General features: G+C 43.1%; 1 long non-coding RNA gene across 1 annotated transcript; it reads left to right on the forward strand.

The window, feature by feature from the left end:
- Positions 1–6,778: 6,778 nt before the first annotated feature.
- Positions 6,779–11,998, forward strand: LOC116758816. Its single transcript, XR_004351244.1, has 3 exons — positions 6,779–7,210; positions 7,840–7,995; positions 11,962–11,998. It is a non-coding gene; the product is annotated as an uncharacterized LOC116758816 (long non-coding RNA).
- Positions 11,999–17,810: the final 5,812 nt, after the last annotated feature.

A 17,810-nucleotide genomic window follows, 5' to 3' on the forward strand; every position in this document is an offset into this window, starting at 1 on the left:
ATGGGAGTGTTCTGTGCAAAGGGATGGATTTCAACGTCGCGTGCCCGCACCCCTCCCCAAGCCTACAGCTTTGCTGTCCTTATAGCAATCATTCCTGGGCCGTAGGCGCAGCTCCCCCTGGGTCTATGTCTGTCTATGTCTGCTTCGCAGCCAACCCAGTCGGCTCGTTGACAGAATGGAGCTAATGCACCCACTTTGTGCCTTGCGTTTTCCTCCATCATCTAATTTAATCATCAGTCACTAAAGTTAATAAGCTGGGTGGTGCTATCCTCATTTTACGTGGGACCAATTGAGGTTCAGAAATTTAACAAGTCCTGGGATTGGCACCAGATCTCTCTGACCCTATATTCGTGTACCGTTAACCTCAGTTACCTTTACCACCACCTGTTGACCTGAATTGGCCTGACCAGTTTAGCTTGTAACCTGTCACTGAGTTGGCTCCCCCATAAGGCTGTCTATGACTTTCTAGTGACTGCGTCCAGTAGCCAGCTTTCAGTTCTTGCCTGACTCAACCTCTCTCTCCTTAAAAGTCTCCTCCCTGAGCTTCTGTGACCCCACATGCCTCTGCTTTTCCCCCCAGCTATGTCTCTGTCCCCTTCCTTTTATTTAAATGCTGTCCATATGGGCCACTTCTGTCTCCTTTCCCTGCATGATCCTCTCTGCTCCTGTGGTTTCAATACCCCTGTCCTGTGCTGATGACTCCCATATGAGGTCTTCAGCTGGGCTCTCTCCTGCTTTAAAAAAAATTCAGTGTCCCTAGTCCTCCACCGCAACCCCAGCTCCAGAAACGTGGGCATCACACTCACCATCCTCCCTCTCGGGAACTCACATCCAAATTTGGTAATTTAAGTTATTTATTCAGTTGTCTGCAAATACGTATCCCATGCTGCCTGTTCTAGTAACTTAGGATGTCAGTGAACAGAGCAAAGATCTTTGCCTTTGTGTAGTTTCACCCTAGTAGATGTGGTGGACAATAAACCATATACATAATGTAAGTGCATTATCTAATATGTTGGAAGGTAAGAAGTGCTGTAGGGGAAAAGTAGAGCCGAACAAAGGGGACCTGGAGTGTGGAGGGGTGCTCGAAGCAGGTTGCAGTATCAGCGAGAAGATGACATTTGAGCAAAGAGTTGAAGGAGCTGAGTGGATGTCTGGGTAGAGTTGCACCTAGGTAAGGGTGGACCAGTCCTGGTTTGTTGGAGGAGGTGAATGTGGCTGGAGTAGAAATAGCAAAAGGGTGAGCAGTAGGAGAGGGGGGCAGGGCCAGAAGGTGTTGGCTATTATAGGGACTTTGACTTTTACTCTGAGTGACATGATGAGCCATTGGAGGGTGTTGAGTAGAGGTGTAACATGTCCTACTTAGGTCTAAAAGGATCACTCCAGCTCCTGTGCTGTGGAATGTTGTGGGGTAGAGGACAAGGGTTTGGAGCAAGGAGATCAATTAGGAGGCTCTTGCCGTACATCAGGCAAGATACTGGCTTAAAAAAATGCACAATGTGAGAGTTGCAAGTTAAGTTTTATTTGGGTCAAAGTAAGGACTGCACCCCAAGAGACAGCATTTCAGATAGCTCTGAGAAGCTGCTCCGAGGAGGCAAAGAGGGGGAGCCCAGTTATATAGAAGTTTTGCAACAAAGGGCAGGTAGTCTGAACATCAAAAGATTATTGTTAATTAAAGAAAACCAGATATATCAAGTTAAGGAATTTAGTGCTTTTCTATGTATGGGAAGATGCAAGAGTCTGGGCTCAGTGAAATCTTTCCTTTGATATGCACCTCAGCTATCTGGGGCTAGTATCCTGTGTTTTCACATCCTGAGCTTCCTCAGGGCTCACTGGCTCATGTTGGAGGGCTGCAATTGTTGATGGCTGTGACATCCTTTGTTTACTGATATGGCAGGAAATATTCCAGTTATCAATATTCCATTTATCAGTATGAAGTTCTATTGAGTCTACCTCCTGAGTGTCTCTAGAATTTATTCTTTCTCTTCCATCTTCATCTCCTAGTCCTAGTTCAGACCAGCATTATCTCATGCTTGGGCAAATGCAACAGTCACCTAACCGATCTCATTTCCTACACTCTCCTCCCTATTAACTGTCCAAGCAGTGGCAAAAAAGATCCTCTGACACCTCAGTACATATCTTGCCTCCCTTTCCCAAACACTGCCCTTCAGGCCTATGCCCCATTTCTGGGGGCTCCCGATGCACCATACATACCATGACCCAAGTGGGACCCTCAACTTTTTTTTTTAATTAATTACTTTTGGGGGGCTGCGTTGGGTCTTCGTTGCTGCACGTGGGCTTTCTCTAGTTGTGTCGAGTGGGGGCTACTCTATGTTGCAGTGCGCAGGCTTCTCCTTGCAGTGGCTTCTCTTGTTGAGGAGCGTGGGCTCTAGGCGCATGGGCTTCAGTAGTTGTGGCATGCAGGCTCAGTAGTTGTGGTACGCGGTCTTAGTTGCTCTGTGCCATGTGGGATCTTCCCGGACCTGGGATAGAATGTGTGTCCCCTGCACTGGCAGGAGGATTCTTTATTTTTTATAAATTTATTTATTTATTTTGGCTGCGTTGGGTCTTCATTGCTGCGCACAGGCTTTCTCTAGTTGCGGTGAGTGGGGGCTACTCTTCGTTGTTGTGGTGCGTGGACTTCTCATTGCGGTGGCTTCTCTTGTTGAGCATGGGTTCTAGGCACGCGGGCTTCAGTAGTTGCGGCATGCAGGCTCAGTAGTTGTGGCTCACAGGCTCTAGAGCACAGGCTCAGTAGTTTTGGCTCACAGGCTTAGTTGCTCCACGGCATGTAGGATCTTCCCAGACCAGGGCTCGAACCTGTGTCCCCTGCATTGGCAGGTGGATTCTCAACCAGTGCGCCACCAGGGAAGCCCTGGCAGGCAGATTCTTTATCCACTGCACCACCAGGGAAGTCCGACTCTCACCTTTTGTATAGGCCTTTCCTTCTCCAAAGACTGTCTTTCTCTTCAATTATCAACACAGTAAACATTGCTTAACTCCTCAGTCTGGATGGGGGCCCCTTCCGTGTGTTCCCACAATGCTTTGTGTTTCCCCATCATGGGGCTTAGCAACCTGTGCTGACTTTGGCAATGAACTTAAATCTCACTTGCAGAGGCCCTGAGCTTAAGGATGGAGGCCTGAGTCTTTTTTCCTCACACTGAACAGAAGAAGTAGATTTCCAAGCAAAGAATATCACCAGTGTTAAAGAAGGTCATTTTATTATGATACAGGGGTCAGTCAATCAAGAAGATATATAACAATCCTAAACATTTGTGCACCTAATAACAGAGCTTCAAATTACAAGTAACAACTGATTGAACTGCAGGGAGATATAGGCAAATCCATAATAATAGTCAAAAATTTTAATAATCTTCTTTCATTAATTGATAGAACAACAAGTAGGCAGAGAACCAGCAAGGACAGAGTAGACTTAAGCACTATCAACCACTTGACCTGATTAACATTTACAGAACACTTCACCCAACAAGAGCAGAATACATGTTTTTCTTAAATGTACATAAAACATTTACCATGACACACATATTTGGGGACATTAAACAAGACTCAATAAATTTAAAAGAATTCAACCCACATAAAGTGTTTCTATGACAGCGATGGAATTAACTTAGAAATCAATAAGAGAAAGATGCTTGGAAAATCCCAAAATTTTCGAAAACAAAACACTTCTAAGTAAGTAATGGATTAAAGAATAAATCAAAAGGGAAACTAGAAAGTCTTTTTAACTTAGTGAAAGTGAAAACACACATAATAGGATTTGTGGGATTCCACTAAAGAATTTTGGGGAAATTTATAGTACTAAATTCTTATGTTAGAAAAGAAGAAAGGACTGCTTATGACCTCAGCTTCCACCTTAAGAAACTAGAAAGAGAAGAGAAAAATCAACCCCCAAATAAGCAAAATAAAGGAAGTAATTAACTCCAAAAAGGAAATCAATGAAATAGAAAACAGAAACAAAAAAAAAATAGAGAAAATCAAAGAAACCAAAAGATGGTTCCTTGAAAAGATCAATAAAATTGACAGACTTCCTAACCAGATTGATCAGGAAAAAAAGAAAAAGATACAAATTACCAATATCAGGATTGAGAGAGGTGACATCGCTATAGATTCTACAGATATTAAAAGGGTAATAAGGGAATATCATGAAAAATTTTATGCCAATAAATTAGACAAATTCTAAGATGAGGAGCAAGGCAAGGGTGTCTGCTTTTCCCACTTCCACTCAACATTATACTGGAGGTCCTTGCCAGGGCAATAAAGCAAGAAAAAAAAAAGCATACAGATTTTAAAAGAAGAAATAAAACTGTCTTGGTTCACAGACAACATAATTGTCTATACATATAATCCTAAGGAAGCCACAAAAAAGTTACTAGAACTAACAAGTGAGTTCAGCAAGGCTGTAGGATAGAAAGTCAATATACAAAAGAAACTGCATTTCTAAATACAGTAAACAATCAGAAATTAAAATTTTTAAAATACTACTTACAGAGCATTAAAATATGAAATGCTTAATGATAAAATTAATGTAAAAATATGCAAGACTTATACAGTGAAAAGTATAAAACATTGCCAAGAGAAATTAAATATCTAAGTAAATGGAGAGGTATACTGTGTCTGTGGATCAGAACACTTAACACTTCTATGATGCCAATAAAATAGAGAAGATTAATGAAGTTCAAAGCTGGCTCTTTGAATAAGCTAATAGGCAAAATTCTGGCAAGACTGATCAAGAACATAAAGTGAAGGTAAAAATAAGCAATATAATGAATGAAAAAGGGAGATAACCACAGACACAATGGAGATTTAAAAATAATAAGTGTGGGGACTTCCCTGGTGGTGTAGTGGTTAAGAATCCACCGTCCAATGCAGGGCACACGGGTTCAATCCCTGGTCAGGGAACTAGATCCCACATGCATGCTACAACTAAGAGTTCACATGCCACAACTAAGGAGCCCGCCTGCTGCAACTAAGACCCGGTGGCAACCAAAGAAAAAAAGAATATTCATCCTCTAACAAAAAGATAATAATAATAGGGGTGTAGTAGGTGCAATTTTATGGCAACAAATTTGAAAACTTAGGTGAAAGTAACAATTTCCTAGAAAACAAAAGATGTGTAAAACTGACCCAACACGAAATAGAAAACATGACTAGACCAATAAATATACTTTTTAAAGTTGCTAAGGGAGTAGATATATTTTTTTGAGATTTATTTATTTATTTGGCCGTGCTGGGTCTTAGTTGCAGCACACGGGATCTTCGTTGCAACAGGCGGGATCTTTAGTTGCGGCGTGTGGGATCTAGTTCCCTGACCAGGGATGGAACCCAGGCCCCCTGCATTGGGAGCGCAGAGTCTTAACCTCTGGACCACCTCATGCCTGTTTCATAGATGAGGAAACTGAGGCACAGAAAAGTTAAGTGACTTGCCCAAGGTTTGCACAGCTAATAGGAAAAGGCAAAGTCAGGATTTAAAGCAGGCAGTGTGATCCCACAGCCCCCCCTCACCCTGTGTACTTTGTAACATGTCCATTTTCTCAATCCCCGTGACAACGTGTTGTTTCATTCATGAGAAAGCGGAGGCTCAGAGAGGCTAAGGGACTTAGGCTCAGTCACCCTGGAGAGTGGCTGAGCTGGGACTGTCTGGTTGCCTCACACACCACAGCCCTCCTAGTCAGCTGCCAGGTCCCACTGCCTGGTCCCCACTCCCCCAGTGCCTGTGAGGAGTTCCACCCCCCAATTCAAGCAGTGTCAGGGGGCTGAGTCATTCCCAACAGTCTCTGGGCAAAGCTGCGGAACAGCCACCACAAGGCTAGACAGCTTGGCCATCCTCGGAGGGCAGAGCCGGGTCAGAAGCCCAAGTCTCTGCCTGCTGAAGGGCGCAGGCAGCCAGGTGTGAGGCCATGTCAGGACGCAACTCGGGCCACCATGGGCTTCAGGGAAAGGGACATACATTACAGGGGACAGGTCCGGGGACAGCACCTATCACCCAAGTCTAGTTCAGACAAAGAAAGGTGTGGCTTGGGCAGTCAGCTGGCACCTGGCCAATCAACACACTTTTAATGGAACCTGTTATGTGTCAGACACGGGGCTGGGTGCTGGGAACTCAGGTGTGAGTAAAAAGACACCTTCCGCCCTCCTGAGCCTTCTTGCCCAGGGTAAGAAATCTGGGGCACACACCTTTCCTCCTACTTCTCGCTTGCTCCTGTCTCCGTCCCCTTAGAATAGATGGAGTTTCCCTCTTCCCATGGATTCAGTTGTTTATTCATCCAACAAGTATATAGTGAGTCCCCGCCATCAGCCAGGCCTTGTTCTAAGTGTAGAGAATGCATTTGTGAATAAAATAGATAAAAATCCCTGCCCTCACGGAGTGTACAGTCAATAAAAGACAACAAATACACAAGGAAGCACACAGGGAAGTGAAGACTTTGGGAAATCAAGAGGGTAGGGGAGGTGGGGCAGATGAGGAGGACCCTGAGTGTTTGAAAGGAGGAGAGACAGTTCTATCTGAGCAGGAGGTGTGTACAGATGTGGATTCAGGTAGATTCAGGGGCAGGAAAAGAGAAAGAGTGTTGGAGGTGAGGAGTGAGAAGTTGTGATTAGTTATCTCAGAAAGAGGGAGTAGGAACTTTGTATCGAGCTGCATTAGGAGTGCCAGGAAGCATGAGTGTCCAAAGAATTTTATGACCTTAGAGCCCTGAGTTCAAAGTGAAGCAGCCCCTCTGCTTATCTGATTTGTTTTCTCCTCTGTTGCAGGTACTACGTAGGTAGATGGAAGGTTCAGCCAGAGTTGGAGTCTCCTAGGCGTGGTAGTTTTAGGATATGTCCATACATTCATGATACCTCTCTTTTCAAGAGGTGGACCCTAATTCCCCTCCCCTTGAGTATAAGCTGGACTCAGTGATTTGCTCCTAACAAATAGAATAAAAGTGATGGTGTGAGACTTTGGAGGCCTGGTCACGAAAGGCACTTTGGCTTCCTGCTTGCTCTGTCTCGGGTCAATCGCTCTGGAGGAAGCCAGCTGCCATGGCATGAAGACACTCAAGCAGCCCTATGGACAGGTCCACATGCTGAGGAACTGAGGCCAACAGCCAACAGCCATGGCAGTGGCACCCTGGGAAGGGGATCCTTCAGCCCCAGCCAGGCCTTCAGACGACTGCAGCTCTGGCCAACTTCACTACAAATCTCACGAGAGACTGTGAGTCAGAACCTCCCAGCTAAGTTGCTCCTGAATTCCTGACCCACAGAACAGCGAGATGAAATGCTTTTTGAAAAAATTTAAACCCCAAAGTTCTGGGGTAATTTTTACACAATAGTTAACTAATACCCCAGGTGTCTTGGATAGAGTGAGGAGCGATTGGAGGGTGGGCTTCTACCTGGTAATTCAACAACCCAGGCTCCTTGTATCTGGTGGCCCTACCATTCCCTAGGGACCCTTGGAGTTACCTGGAAATCTTCTGCATTTGGCTGGAAGTCAAATGACAGTGAGGCAGATCGTAAGAGAGGGAGGTTTTCAAAGGCCATACCTGGTTCTGAATAATAAAAAGTAATGAAAAATGGGATGAGGAACTGACTTTTAAGATGGAACCAAAAGACGATTAGAAGGTAGGAAGGGAGAAAGGAATAAAGGTCAGTGGGAAGACCTCTGGCCTGAAAGTCTGGGTGTATTTTAGGAAGTAAAGAGAATCCCTGGAGCTTGGGGAGAGAGGCTGAGAATGGCTGAAAATGAGTCTGAGGAGTTGGGTGGAGCCAGATGACGCAGGGTCTTGTAAACAGCCTCTTAGGACTTTATCCAGGGTCAGTGGGAAAAACTGCGGGTTTCCGCAGGAGATAACTGAGCGGATCTGGACAGAGCGCCGGCCTGGAGGAGGGAGGGAAGCATCAGCTGGAGCTGGAAGAGTGGTCGGGAAGCTGCTGCAGCCGCTCAGGGAGAGATAAAGACAGCCCGCTCCGGGCTGGGCAGGGTGGACGGAGATGCTAAAGGTATGAAGGGCCAGGAGGCAGTATTTGACTAAGTGTGTGTGTGTGTGTGTGTGTGTGTGTGTGTGTGTGTGTGTGTGTCGCGGGGGGAGCGGGCTGGCCGAGGGGAGGGAAAGGGCCCCAGCGGGCCCAGTCTTCTATGTGGAAGGTAGAATTATTCTCAAGGACGGGGGAATCCCAGAGACAGCAGGTTTACAAGGCAGCATGTTGAGTTCGCTTTGTAAAATAATGCAATATTTGATACGTACAAAATAATTGATGTCAAATATACATAAGCAATAGAGTGAAATAATAAACGCCCAACTTGAGAAACAGACTATTAGCAACATTGCCGTCTCCCATCACGTCTCCATCTCCCACCACAAGATACCACACCCCTAATTTTATTATTTTTATTTTTTAAAATACCTTTATATAGTGTATTCCTTCAGATGTATCCTTTTTTTAATTTTATTTTTTAAATTTTTGGCCGAGCCACTCGGCATATGAGATCTTAGTTCGCAACCAGGGATGGAACCCACACCCGCTGCAGGGGAGGCGAGGAGTCTTAACCACTGGACCGCCAGGGAAGTTCCCTATTATTTTTAAATACTAATTATTTTTAAACTCATTACCTTGCTTTTATTTTTCTCATAAACCCAAGTGGTTATTTTATTATAAATATGCTTACAAAAATGTTCCAGTTAATCATTGAAAGGATTTTCTTTTTCAGTGCAAAATCTTTTTAATACACATTTATTTATTTATTTTTGGCTGCGTTGGCTCTTCATTGCTGCACACGGGCTCTCTAGTTGCAAAGAGCGGGGGCTACTCTTCCTTGTGGTGGGCAGGCTTCTCATTGCAGTGGCTGCTCTTGTTGCAGAGCACAGGCTCTAGGCTCACGGGCTCAGTAGTTGTGGCTCACGGGCTCTAGAGCACAGGCTCAGTAGTTGTGGTGCATGGGCTTAGTTGCTCCACAGCATGTGGGATCTTCCAGGACCAGGGCTCGAACCGGTGTCCCCTGCATTGACAGGCAGATTCTTTTTTTTTCTTTTTTTTTTTTGCGGTACGTGTGCCTCTCACTGTTGTGGCCTCTCCCGTTGCGGAGCACACGCTCCGGACGCGCAGGCTCAGCGGCCATGGCTCACGGACCTAGCCACTGCGTGGCACGTGGGATCTTCCCGGACCGGGGCACGAACCCGTGTCCCCTGCATCGGCAGGCCGACTCTCAACCACTGCGCCACCAGGGAAGCCCAGCAGGCGGATTCTTAACCACTGCGCCACCAGGGAAGTCCCTTCAGTGCAAAATTGACTGCACTCCAGGTAAAGCTGCCAATAACTTGATCCACCTCAGCAACTGGCTCAGACTTTCCGCCCAGCCACTGCCCCTCCCATTGCTTTAACCACTTGTCGCCTACAGCCCCATGGGATCTGTATCACTGGGCAAGGCAAGATGTGCCTCGGCATTCATTGAGATGGTGCAATTTTTCTCCTCTAATCTATTAAGGGAGTAAATTACATTAATTTCCTTGTCTCTAACCTTGCAGTTTTGGAGTAAATCCAACTTGGGCACCGTGTGTTATCTTGTCTCTATATTACCAGGCTCAGTTTAATAATTTGCTTAGGGTATTTTACATCCGTGTCTATGAGCCTGCAGTATTTCTTTCTTTTTTCGCTTTTGGTATCAAGTATGCTACCTTTATGACATGTGAGAGGGAAGGTCCCTCTCTTTATATACCCTGGCAGGATTTGTACAAGATAGAATTATTTGTTCTTTGAATGTTCGGTTAATCTTACTGTTGGAGCCATATAGGCCTGGGGTTTTCTTTGTGATAAGATTTTTTTAAAATTATTTTATTGAAGTGTAGTTGATTTACAATGTTGTGTTAGTTACTACTCTACAGCAAAGTGATTCAATTATACATATATATACATTCTTTTTTCAAAATATGCTTTTCCATTATGGTTTATCATAGGATCTTGAATATAGTTCTAGGTGCTGTACAGCAGGACCTTGTTGTTTATCCATTCTATATGTTTGAGGTAAGATTTTATCTACTGATTCAATTTGTTTAATATTATAGGACTAATCAGGATGTATATTTCTACCTGTTTTAGTTTTGCTGAGTTTTATTTTTCTACAGAGACTTGTCTATCTTTATATAAATATAAACAGTTAAATTGTATAAAGTATAAAAGTTGGCATAAAGTTGTTCATGATATCTTCATATTTTTATTGTTGAACGTATCTCCCTTTTTATTCCTGTTAGTTAATTTGTGCCTTCTCTTTTATTAATTTTTTTTTATTTTCATTTTTTTGTGCCTTCTCTTTTAAAAATTACTCTGAATGCATCTTGCCAGAAGTTTGTCAATTTTATTGGTGTCATCAAAGAACCAAATTTTGACTTTTCTGGTTCTTTCCATTAGTATATGTTTTCTACTAATTTCTGCTCTTTATTACTTTATTCCTTCTATTTTTAATTAGGTATATTTTTCTGCTCTTATTTTGAAATAACTTTAGGGTTACATAAAATTGCAAAAACAGTGCAGAATTCCTGTATACCCTTCACCAAACTTCTTTTGATGGGAACATCTTACACAAGCATATGACAGTTGTTGAAGCTAGGAAATTAACAGCGATATACTGGTGTTAGCTAATCGATATATCTCATTTTAATTGTGCCAGTGGTCCCACTGATGCCCTTTTCCTGGTCCAGGATCCAATCAGGATTCCAAATTGCATGTAATCAGTAATTCATTGTTGTGTAATAAACACCCTAAAACTTAGCAGCTTAAAACAACAAACATTTATTATCTCCTAGTTTCTGTGGATCAGGAATTTGGGAGCCGCTTAGCTGGGTAGTTCTTGCTCAGGGTCTCTGATGACATTGTACTCATGATGTCAGCCAGGACTGAGGTCATCTGACGTCTTAACCAGACTGGGGGATCTGCTGTCAAGATGGCTTATTCACAAAAGAGCAGGAGGCCTTGGTACCTCACCACGTGGGTCTCTCCATAGTGATGCTTGAGTGGCCTCATGACAAGGCAGCTGCCTTCTCCCAGAGAAAGTAAGGTTGAAGTTGCAAAGTCTTTTATGATCTAGCTTCAGAAATCACAGGGTGTCATTTCCACAACGTCCTATTGGTAAACGGGTCAACCCTATTCCGTGAATACCAGGCTCACTCAGAGGCCACCTGGGAGGCTGGCTACCACAGCTGTCCTGTCCCCTTGGTCTTCTCCAATCTGGGGAAACATCTCAGATTTCTTTTTCTTCTATGAACTTGACACTTGTGGAAAGTATTGGCCAGTTATTTTGTAGAGTATCCCTCAGTTTGGATTTATCAGCAGTTTTGTAATGATTACTTTGAGGTTATTCATTTGGGAGAAGAATAAAACAGAAGTGGGGACTACCCTGGTGGCGCAGTGGCTAAGAATCCGCCTGCCAATGCAGGGGACACGGGTTCGAGCCCTGGTCCAGGAAGATCCCACATGCCATTAAGCGCGTGCGCCACAACCACTGAAGCCCACGCACCCTAGAGTCTGCCTGCCGCAACTACTGAGCCCGCGCACCGCGACTACTGAGCCTGCGTGCCACAACTAATGAAGCCTGCACGCCTAGAGCCTGTGCTCTGCAACAAGAGAAGCCACCGCAATGAGAAGCCTGCACACCACAATGAAGAGTAACTCCTGCTCGCTGCAGCAAGAGAAAGCCTGCAGCAGCAACGAAGACCCAACGCAGCCAAAAGTAAATAAAATTTAAAAAAGAAAGAATAAAACGGAAGTGATGTGTGCTTCTCAGTGAATCATATTGGATGGTATATGATGTTGGTTTGTTTTATTACTGGTCATGTTAACATTGATCACTTGGTTAGGGTGGTGTCTGCCAGGTTTCTCTTTTTCCATTTGTGATTAGTAAACATCATAGGGAGAGACACTTTGAGTGTATGCAAATACCTTGTTTCTCATCATACTTTTGTTTACTAACTTTAGCATCCATCAATGATTCACGCCTGCAACAATTACTACTGTGGTATTTGCTTAAGGTGAATTTATTTATTTATTTATTTTTGAATTTTATTTATTTTTTATACCACAGGTTTTTATTACCTATCTATGTTATACATATTAGTGTATACATGTCAATCCCAATCTCCCAATCATCCCAATTCATTTTAAATTTTTAAAAAATCTTGTTCCCATGGTTATTTTCCTCTTGTCATTTATTTGCTATATATGTGCTTTCCCCCGTTTTCTTGAAAAATTAGCTAGTTGTTTGTCTATTTGTTAATTTTTCCAAATATTCAGGCCTAATTTCTGTTCTCTACTGCATTAATCTTTGCTTTTATCTTTATTCTTTCCCTCTTTGTGCTTTTTTTTGGTTTACTTTGATGTTCTTTTTCTAGTTTTCTTAGAGCTGGGAATTAAACTCATTTCTTTTCATTCTTTTACTTTTAATGATACACGTGTTTAATCCTATGAATGTTATTCTAATCATTGCTTTAAATGTATCTCATAGGGCTTCCCTGGTTGCTCAGTGGTTAAGAATCCGCCTGCCAATGCAGGGGACACCAGTTCGAGCCCTGGTCTGGGAAGATCCCACATGCCACGGAGCAACTAAGCCCGGGTGCCACAACTACCAAGCCTGCGCTCTAGAGTCCCTGAGCCACAACTACTGAGCCCACGTGCCACAACTACTGAAGGCCATGTGCCTAGAGCCCATGCTCCGCAACAAGAGAAGCCACCGCAATGAGAAGCCTCTGCATCGCAATGAAAAGTAGCCCCTGCTCGCCACAACTAGAGAAAGCCCATGTGCAGCAATGAAGACCCAACGCAGCCAGCAATGAATGAATAAATTTATTTTAAAAAATGTATCTCATAGAATCTGATATGTAGTATTTTCATTATGATTATTTTTTGGAATTTTGTATTCCAGTTTTTCACCTAATTAATTTGTTTTTGTCTTTGTTAATGATTTCTCATTTTATTACATTCTGCTCAGAGAATATTGTTTATAATATTTCCATTTTATTCAACTTACTGATGATTTCTTTGTGACCTAATATATGATTAACTTTTTGTGATATTTTGTTTCTTTGGATTTATGGTCGTTTTTTTTCAGGGGGAGATTTCCTCAGTTAATGTGTACTGGATTTTATTTTCTGACTATTTTTTGGTTTTTAATAATAGTTCCAGATGGATCTGTTACTCCTTTTCTTGTTCATTTTTTGTGATATTGGGGTGTTTTACAAGATTCCTAGCTCTATAGCATACTCTTATGTCAATACAGCAAAGTCCAGACACTTCAGTGCATTTTTTTTTTTTTTTTTTTTATTGCGGTACGCGGGCCTCTCACTGCTGCGGCCTCTCCCATTGCGGAGCACAGGCTCCAGACGCGCAGGCTCAGCGGCCATGGCTCACGGGCCCAGCAGCTCCGCGGCATGTGGGATCCTCTGGGACTGGGGCACGAACCCGTGTCCCGTGCACCCGCAGGCGGACTCTCAACCACCGCGCCACCAGGGAAGCCCTACTTCAGTGCATTTTAATTTGTTTGTCTGGTTGGGGAAAGGGGTTTGTGTCCTCCAGTTTCTTTGTTTGTTTCTCTTTTGTCTTGCAAGACCCTAAATTTTTCCCTTTTGCTTTCTCCCCCTTCATCACTCAATTGCCCAAAGACTCTTCGACCATTCGGTGTTTTTCTTTTTCCTTTCCCAGAACCTATGTATTTTAAAGACTGACGCTTCAAATCCCACATATCTTTTAGTCCCTTCCCTGTAGTCTGCATGCTGATCCCCCAGGACATTTTCCTGTTATTTACAGACTGCAGATGACATCGTCTTCCTGATGGAGGTTCTAGATCGACCTTGGGCCCCATTGCCAACTCCCCTCTTCTGTCTCTTCCCCGTTTATCTTGGTACAGAGCCTGGTGGTAGGGCTGTGTGGGGCTGGAGCGCAAGAGGTCCGCACAACCCTGTGGCGGGCTTTCTTTTTATTTACAGTTATTTTGAAGTTCGGACATTCTCTGCTTTCAAGTTATGCTGAGGCTATGGCAGAGTTTTATTTCCCATTCTTGTTTCGATTTGCTTGGGAAGGAAGCACTGAGAGATGGGGACATAGGCAGCCGCCCCGGAAGTCCCGCTGCTTTTCCTTTGAAACTCAAAAAAAAGTTACAGAGGAACATTTTTTTTTCTTTTTTAAATTTGGCTGCATTAGTTCCCCTACCAGAGGTTGAACCTGAGCCCTCAGCAGTGAAAGTGCGGAGTCCTACCAACTGGACCGCCAGGTAATTCCCCTTCCTTTGTAACTTTAAAAAATATATATTTATTTATTTAGGCTGTGCTGGGTCTTAGTTGTGGCATGTGGACTTCTCAGTTGCAACATGCATGCTGGGATCTAGTTCCCTGACCAGGGATCGAATCCGGGCCACCTGCATTGGGAGCCCGGAGTCTTACCCATCGGACCACTAGGGAAGTCCCTTCTTTGTAAGTTGTTTTTAAAATGAATTGATTAATTTATTTACTTTTCTTTTTGGCTCTGTTGCATCTTTGCTGCTGCATGCGGGCCCTTTCCAGCTGTGGTGAGCAGGGGATACTCTTTGTTGCCCTGCCCAGGCTTTTCATTGCGGTGGCTTCTCTTGCTGCGGAGCACAGGCTCTAGGCCCACAGGCTCAGTAGTTGTGGCGCACGGGCTTAGTTGCTCCGCGGCATGTGGGATCTTCCCGGACCAGGGCTGGAACCCGTGTCCCCTGCATTGGCAGGTGGATCCTTAACCACTGCGCAACCAGGGAAGTCCCCCTCCTTTGTAACTTTTAAAGACGGAGTTTAGCTCATTAGTTTGGACCCTTTCTTATTTTCCAATATATACAGTTGAGGTCATAAATTTCTCTCTAAGAATTTTTAGCTGGGTCCTCCAACATGGATATACGATATTTTCATTATGACTGTAATCTAAAACAACACAAATTTATAATCTATTTTCTAATTTCTGTTGTGGTTTTTTTTTCTCTTGGCCCAGACATCTCATAAAATGTTTCTTAATTTCAAAATAGGATTTTTTTTTAATCTGTCTGTTGACGATGTTTAACTTAATTATATTGTGGTTAAAAAAAAACCAAACAAACCGCAGACTGAATGATTTTAACTTTTTGAAATTAGTTCCGTTGCCTGATGATCTAGAATTTGATCGATTTATTGGGAAATGTTCTGCATACACTGTTCTGCATTTAGGTGCAATGGTCCACTAGGTCCAATTTGTTAACCATATTCTTCATATCTTTTATACCCTTGCTAATTTTTTCTTTTTTTTTGCCTGCATGTGCCATAGAATCTACAAATAAGATTGTGATTTAATCTGCTTTTCCTTGTGGCTTTATTCTATATATATACATCTTTATTGCTTGTTAATCTTACTTTTAAGAATAAATTAAGAATAAATAAATTTTAATTGCTGTGTATTTTAGAGCTTTTTTTTTTTTTTTTTGCGGTACGCGGGCCTCCCGCTGTTGTGGCCTCTCTTGTTGCGGAGCAACAGACTCCGGACGCGCAGGCTCAGCGGCCATGGCTCACGGGCGCAGCCGCTCCGCGGCATGTGGGATCTTCCCGAACCGGGGCACGAACCCTTGTCCCCTGCATCGGCAGGCGGACTCTCAACCACTGCCCCACCAGGGAAGCCCTGCTGTGTATTTTAAAAATCACTAAGTAAGCATGCTCTTTCTCCCTAGTAATGCTTTTAACCTGAAATTTATTTTTTTCTGATACTAATACTGTATAGCTATTCCAGCTTTTAGTAGGCATTTGCCTGATATTTTTTCCATCCTTCTGTTTCCAAACGCTTTATATCCTTATATTTATATGTATCTTTTATAAATACAGGCATACCTCAGAGATAGTGTGTGTTTGGTTCCAGACTACTGCAGTAAAGTGAATATTACAATAAAACAAGTCACAGATTTTCCGGTTTTTCAGTGCATATAGAAGTTATGTTACACTCTACTATTGTCTATTAAGTGTACAATAGCATTATGTCTAAAAAAATGTACATACCCTTAATTTAAAAATACTTTATTGCTAAAAAATGGTAACCATCATCTGAGCCTTCAGGGAGTCATAGTCTTTTTGAAATAGCAACACCAATCACTGATCACAGGGACTTCCCTGGTGGCGCAGTGGTTAAGAATACCAATGCAGGGGACACGGGTTTGAGCCCTGGTCCGGGAAGATCCCACATGCCGCGGAGCAGCTAAGCCCGTGCGCCACAACTACTGAGCCTGTGTGCCACAACTACTGAAGCCCGTGCGCCTAGAGCCTGTGCTCCGCAACAAGAGAGGCCACCGCAGTGAGAAGTCCGTGCACCACAACGAGGAGTAGCCCCTGCTTGCTGCAACTGGAGAAAACCCACACGCAGCAAGGAAGGCCCAACGGAGCCAAAGAGTCACTGATCACAGATCACCATAACGAATATAATAATAACGAAACAGTTTGAAGTTTTGCAAGAATTACCAAAATGTGACACAAAGACACGAAGTGAGTGAATGCTGTTGAAAAAATTACACTGATAGACTAGCTCGACACATGGTTGTAATAAAAGAAACGTTCACATATTGAGGTGTGGGGAAGTCATTCTGGCTTATACATGAGTTAACTTGAATTTTATGCTAACAAAAACAGCCTGTTTGTGGCCTATCAAACATACATTGTACATCTGCTTTAATTATTAAATAAAAAGACACATTGACCAGAAGTAAAGAATGTCCATGTTTAAAATGATGATTAAATGCCTCTCTTCCTGGGATGTCAATGCTGATCCTCCTTTGATGATAAGACCGGTTCCCAGATGCTAAGGCCATACTGACTTGCTGTATACTTGCTGGTCTGTTTTTTTTTTTTTTTTTTTGAAACCGTGAAGAAATGTATTCCTGATTTGTTTAATGGTCTTTGTTCTGGCAAGATATAAAACCATGCTGAAAGTCATGCTTCTCTGGAGCAGTTGCTCAGAGTAATCTGGAAAGCTGGCTTCCGGGCTCTAGCCCTCAGTTTGGCTCAAATAAAACTCTTTTCTAGGGTATTCCCTGGTGGTCCAATGGTTAGGACTCCACGCTTCCACTGCCAGGGGCAACTAAGATCCCACAACTAAGATCCTGCAAGCCGTGCGATGCAGCCAAGAAAAAAACAAACAACAACAACAACAAAACAAAACGACTCTTCTATTCCTATTATAGGTTGTTTATTCATTATTTTTGTTGACAGTTGTCACAAACCTTCGATTTGTAAAAAATGCAATATCTGTGAAGTGCAATAAAGCAAAAAGCAGTAAATGGACATATGCCTCTAACTTGTAGTGCAATTATTTTACAAGTAGTATATTAGTTAGCTCAGTAGAAATTATGCTGTGATAAATGTAGTAGGCAGAATAATGACCTCCCAAATATGTGCACATCCCAATTCCTGGAACCCATGAACATATTATCTTGCACGGCAAAAGGGACTTCACAGATATGATTAAGGACCTTGAGATGGCGAGATTATCCTGGATTATCCAGGTGGGTTCAATGTAATCACAAGCGTCCTTAAAAGTGGGAAAGGAGTCAGGGTCAGAAGATGCTATTCTGCTGTCTTTGAAAATGGAGGAAGGAGGCCACAAGCCAAGGAATGTGGTGGCCACCGGAAGGAATTATACCTTGCTGACACCTTGATTTTAGCAGAGTGAGACCCACTTTGGACTTCTGGCCTCCAGAACTATAAGATAATAGATTTGTATTATTTTAAGCCACTGAGTTTGTGGTAATTTGTTACAGCAGCAAATAGAAATCCAATACAATAATACGCAACTCCAAAATCTCAGTGGCT

This window comes from Phocoena sinus, chromosome 8 (genome assembly GCF_008692025.1).
Source record: "Phocoena sinus isolate mPhoSin1 chromosome 8, mPhoSin1.pri, whole genome shotgun sequence".
Lineage (NCBI taxonomy): Eukaryota > Metazoa > Chordata > Mammalia > Artiodactyla > Phocoenidae > Phocoena > Phocoena sinus.